Consider the following 5,893-nt stretch of genomic DNA (forward strand, 5'->3'; position numbering starts at 1 on the left):
AAGATGACCCGTTGCACCCAATGGCACAGATGCCCATTTAAACCATGAGCGTGCTTTCAAAAAAATTGCATTTGTTAATAACTTCATATTTCAGGGCATGTGTACCTCTTGATCCATTGCAACAAACATGGTGTGTTTTAAAAAATTAAGTCTTTGTTGATAAAATTAGGTTATAGCAATAACTTGAGATTTTTTTTCCTGTCAGGATGATTTAGAGCATCATTATGTTTGACATACATAGCCTAGGCAAGTCTTTGAGCAGTAGGCGATTCCCTAAAGTTCGGTACAGAAATTGAGACCCAAAAAAATATTTCAAGATTGTCTTAGCAGGTGTGGTCATCAATTCACAGCTTTGAGTTGGTATACAAAGAATAAATTGGATAGATATAGGTTGTACAACTAAGATTAAAGAATCAGAATGTGCGTACAAAGTCAAGCAACCGGATGCCTCTTCTAACACACATAAAACAGATACATCATCTGCTACCATGCCTCATTCAAAGAAGAGATGCCTATAGAACAAAAACTGGATCGCTGACCTTGATGCTTTTTCCAGGTGGAAAGTGCCATTATGGAGATACTTATAAAGAAAAACATTAAGAACAAATGGCCTTCAGAAGAGTTGAAATAGTTTCCTAAAAAATAATTTGAACAACAAAGTGGCAAGACAAATGTACAACAATGGAGACCCGACGACATCCTCAAATACATGCATTGTGACAACTAACCAGTATACAACAGAAACGTGCTTAAGAGAGTGAGGGACACAACTGGAAAATATATATTATGTGTAACATTACTAACCGATCTCACTACCACAGAGTATAATGAACAACCATATGTTAAGGATGTTTTCAGTCATACAAACCGCATTTCTGATCCCTTTTCCATTATATCTAAATAATATCTAGTGGAATTTTAAGTTTTTTAGAGAACCCATCGCCAAATGGTGTACCATTATCATTCGGTACAACATGTGTTTAATCTTATCCAAGTGTTTAAACCCCCTAAAGTGATCTCATACTAATTCCATATCTTCAATCAAATATCATTCTGGATGGGAAAGGAAAAAAACAATGCATTAACCAAGAACCCTAGTAACATTTTAATTTATATTGAGAGCACTACGATATATATTCCCGTGTGGCAGCAATATAGAACATCATTCCTGTATAGTAGTTGTAGGCATCTTTTTTGCTTTTGATACATGGATATTCTGATTTCATGATTCTTTGCAAATCTGCAGTAGTTGTAGGAATCTTCTTTGTTTTTGAATTAAAAAAAGAGAGTTAGCCTAGACAATACATCAAGTTTTGGAGCATAGCAATCCAAAGAAATCAGTAATACCTATCTCAATCAAAACCTTGTTTGGAAATACATAACCAGTGCCCTCATCTTGTTCATGAGCGAGCATGAAAAAAGTTTGGTATATGCTCATGCAAATAGAATAAAACTGGCTTGATAGAACAAACAAACAAACAACTCTATTATACTCCATGGATATACTGTACTATTGCTTTTCAGAGCCAAAATGATCAAAAGTAATAAAATAAAACGAAAGTAAATCAACGGCATGATTTGGGACCAGAAAGATATAAAATCATTATACGAAAAGTGCCACACCATATGTTTATTCAAGACAGAATAATCACGAGCAATGCGTAATGAAGAAAGTAATTTCTTACAGAAACAACAGCCAGCTGAGATGTGGACCATTCATGCTCCTGCAACTTGTAATAACACACTCAAGTTAATGGGATAAGCACACACATTATTTGCAGCGTAAAAAATGGCTTCCCTAAAGATGCAGCGGATATAAGCTCACATTTCTGGACGTAATATGATTTAACAGAAACAAAATCCATTGGATTTGTGGCACCAGTTTGATGACAACAGGTAAGATAGAAACGGACCAGTTTGCTTGGTAAGGTACCAACAAGAAATTACAATCAAAGAAATGCATATGGAACTATGGCTACTGTTTGTATTTCAGAAAGTTCTAAAGTAGCACAACTTAAGACTTTTACCAACAGTTAAAGAAAATATGACCGCCAAACTCAACTAGAGCCCATACAGGTACCATATGACAATAGCTCAGAGCCATGTTTCACTTAATTATTTTGTTGAGAAAATTAGTGCAGGACTTGTGGAGCATTTAGAAAGAATCCAAGAACAAAAGCACAAGGTACTTGGAAAGTTGGAATATAATACAACATAGGTGTGAAAGTATTATATGTACTCAGTAGAAAAATACTCGTGAAAGTACACTGTTCCAGCATGGAACGATAAATTTGACGAACTTGATGACAATCTGAAGGTGAAATCCTACCTTCAGGACATATATGCATTTTGTTATGGAATGGATTGAGGCATAACTACCCTGCCAGGAAAGAAACTCACACAATCAGGATCATTATACACTAAGAGGAAGGACTAAAGCAAAAAATGCAGTCAAATAAAAATATTGACACACAAAGCTCAATCAGCACCAAGAAAAGGGGTCAGCAAAAGATGTACAGCTGAACTGAACTGAATTTTATTGGGGCTTTTCCATGAACCGCAAGCTATTCTTTTATTCGCCTGAGAAAATTACAGTGATGTTGTCTACACAACACAGATTACTCTTCCACCCTGATCAGCTCCTACATTACAATGAGCTAAATGGCACAAATACATCTATTTAACTATTACAACACTTCGAGTACAACGGAAGGATGGCTCAATAACTAATCAATGCAGGAAACTACTATCACAATATATTGAAAATCATCACCAGGCTGAATCTGTATTATTGGTTGGACTATACAAAACGTGAAACATGGTTGGTCTACTGTAATTGAACGACTAGGATTCCAACCATTGTGTGGGATGAATGATACAATTTTGTGGTAGGTAAGACTTTACTTAACATGACGAAAGAGCTTAGGGAACTGGAAAAAAAATAGTAACTTTAGAAAAACTGAAAAAGACCTCCACGCCAAAAATAACCTCTCCAACCTGTATGCAAAGTTGCAAACAATATTGATTTGATATGAACTGAAACAAAAACGGGAATCAAGAGAAGTCAAGAAGTGCATACGGGACCATGCTTAAACTCTGTCAGGGGTTCGATCTTAAGTCAGTCCTGCTAAACGTCCTGCACACACAAACATACAAAAAATCAAGCTAAGAAGGACGGCGTGGTTGATTTAGTCTAGCTGAAATTGACGCACCAAAAATGGCACACGCCAAATTGAGCAGTAGTTCTACTACTGCATAATGCAAGGTTTAATATAAATGGACCAGATTTATTTAAGCCCTGTCATACAAATCACACAGGTCCAGTATACGTTTACAGAGAAAAATCTTTGATATGTGTACATGTAAGGTCGCCTCATTTCTGAAAGCACAAACCCACCCTAACTTTTCACATGAACAAAATGCAGATTTTCTCTTCCTTGAAGATATTACATGACTCGGCATCTTCTTGTAGGGAAGGGGGAAAGTAAAGAAAGAAGAAAATAGCACAGGCAATTGCTCACAAGACTACACTCACCTTCAAATGATCTCAAACAAGAAAAATTTGCAAGAGGCGTGAAGGGGGAGAAGGATTGAGAGAAGCTCACCTTGACATCATCCGAGCTCCTCCGTGCGCACCATCTTCAGCCGTCGGGACTTCACCTTCCCTGCCGCTCCATGAGGATTCTGCTCCTTCCTTGTCGCCAGTCTCTCCTCCACCCCGTGAGGCGTCCGCCGCCTGGGTCGCCGGCCTCGCTGCTCCACCCCACACCGCTGGCCCCTTGGCCCTCCCCTGGTCCTTCAAGAAAACAGATATGTTTCTGTGTATTGCGCACCTCTCATGGGGTGGCTTCATATTACATACTCCCTCCTTTCATTTATATAGAGCCTAATGCGTTTTTCAAGATCGCCTTTGACTATTGATAAAATTAATACTACATGACATGCATAATGTGAAAATTATATCATTGAAAGCCCGTTTCACATACGAATTTGATGATGTGCTTTGTGTAAGTTGCATGTCATATATTATTGCTCTAACATTTGGTCAAAGTTAGCCTCGAAAAACGCATTAGGCTCTATATAGATGAAAGGAGGGAGTATATAGATTACATGTCTTGACCATCAAGGAAGATCAAGTGAATCCCAAACCGAATCAATACATATCGGCACGTGATAGTATGCCTATACAAGGTAATCTATACAAAAGGAATACTTTGATATCCCCCTCAGTTTGTGCGCCGTATGGCAAGAGACACAAACTGAACCGAAACTCGGAGAAGAGCTGCGACGGGAGTCCTTTTGTCATTATGGCTGCATATCGATGAGAAAATGGCACATGAAGAACCCGCACCTCACCAAGTGACACCTTCTCGCGAACAAAGTGAATGTCAATCTCGATGTGTTTGTTACGACGATGCTGCACCGGGGTGGAAGCCATGTAGACAATGTTGACATTGTCACAGAAGACGACTATGGCAGTCGCGAGAGGATGATGAAGCTCGCCGAGAAGCTGTCGGATCCAACAACATTCGGCAACAACATGAGCAATGGCACGATACTCTGCCTCGGCACTAAAGTGAGATACCGTGGTCTGGCGTTTGGATGACCAAGAGACCAGGTTATCACCGAGATAAACGCAGAACCCAGAAGTCAAGCGTCTGGTGTCAGGGCAGCCGGCCCAATCAGCATCAGAGTAAGCTGTGAGAGATGTCAACGAGGAGCGGGTGATGTGCATGCTGAGGTCAAGAGTCCCCTTGACGTACCAGAGAATACACTTGACCAGGTGCAGATGTGGCTCGCGAGGTGCATGCATATAGAGACAAGCCTGCTGAACAACGTGCGCGATGTCAGGGCGCGTGAGGGTCAGATATTGCAGAGCTCCAACATAGCTGCGGTACTCGGTAGGATCAGCAAGGAGGGAACCATCTTGCGCCGAAAGCTTGCACTTGACGTCGATAGGGGTAGTTCGAGGGATTACAATCCACCATGCCGGCACGTTGGAGAAGATCCAACGCATACTGTCGCTGTGAAAGCACCATACCAGACGATGTCCAAGTGACAGAAATGCCGAGAAAGAATGATAGGGCACCAAGGTCCGTCATAGCTAACTCGAAATGAAGCTGCTGAGTGAGATAGCGAAGTAGCTGATCCGTGGAGGCAGTGATGATGATGTCGTCCACATATAGAAGAATGTATGCGAGGTCATGGCCACACTTGTAGATGAACAGAGAGACATCCGACTTGGAGGCGACGAATCCCATCCGATGTGCAAAGAGGGAAAACCACTGGTACCAAGCACGTGGAGCTTGCTTGAGACCGTAGAGCGATTTGTGAAGACGGCACACATAGTCGGGGCAGCGAGCATCGACGAAACCGGGAGGTTGCTGACAGTAGACCTCCTCGTCAACATTGCCATGAAGAAAGGCGTTCTTGACGTTGAGCTGCTGAACTGGCCATGCTCGGGACATAGCGAGGCTGAGGACGATACGGATCGTGGCCGGCTTGACAACCGGGCTGAATGTCTCATCGTAGTCGATGCCCGACTGCTGAGAGTACCCACGGACAACCCATCGAGCCTTGTAGAGAGCAAGGCTACCGTCAGAGTGAAACTTGTGCTTGAAGATCCATTTCCCTGAAACAACATGAGCACGAGGAGGGCGTGGAACAAGTGACCACGTCCGGTTAGCAACAAGAGCATCAAATTCCTCGAGCATAGCACAACGCCAGTGGGGATCATGAAGAGCACCCCGGTATGTTTTGGGAATGGGAGAGGGAGTGGAGTGGGACGCTGTGAGGTTGAGATGATCAATGGGTTGGAAGAGCCCACGTTTAGCACGCATGAGCATAGTGTGTGTGTTAGACGGCGATGGTGGTCGGTGAACAACGACGGGCA

At 41.9% G+C, this 5,893-nt stretch overlaps 1 long non-coding RNA gene across 3 annotated transcripts; it reads right to left on the reverse strand.

Annotated features, from left to right (window-relative positions):
- Window positions 1-318: 318 nt before the first annotated feature.
- On the reverse strand, window positions 319-3,840 carry LOC125552293. Of its 3 annotated transcripts, none has more exons than XR_007303505.1 (3): window positions 3,606-3,840; window positions 2,330-3,136; window positions 319-1,724 (listed from the first exon to the last, which is right to left on the reverse strand). It is a non-coding gene; the product is annotated as an uncharacterized LOC125552293 (long non-coding RNA). The 3 variants fall into 3 exon arrangements; XR_007303504.1 differs by having other exon boundaries at window positions 1,826-3,136; XR_007303501.1 differs by having other exon boundaries at window positions 319-3,136.
- Window positions 3,841-5,893: the final 2,053 nt, after the last annotated feature.

Source organism: Triticum urartu, chromosome 1 (genome assembly GCF_003073215.2).
Source record: "Triticum urartu cultivar G1812 chromosome 1, Tu2.1, whole genome shotgun sequence".
Lineage (NCBI taxonomy): Eukaryota > Viridiplantae > Streptophyta > Magnoliopsida > Poales > Poaceae > Triticum > Triticum urartu.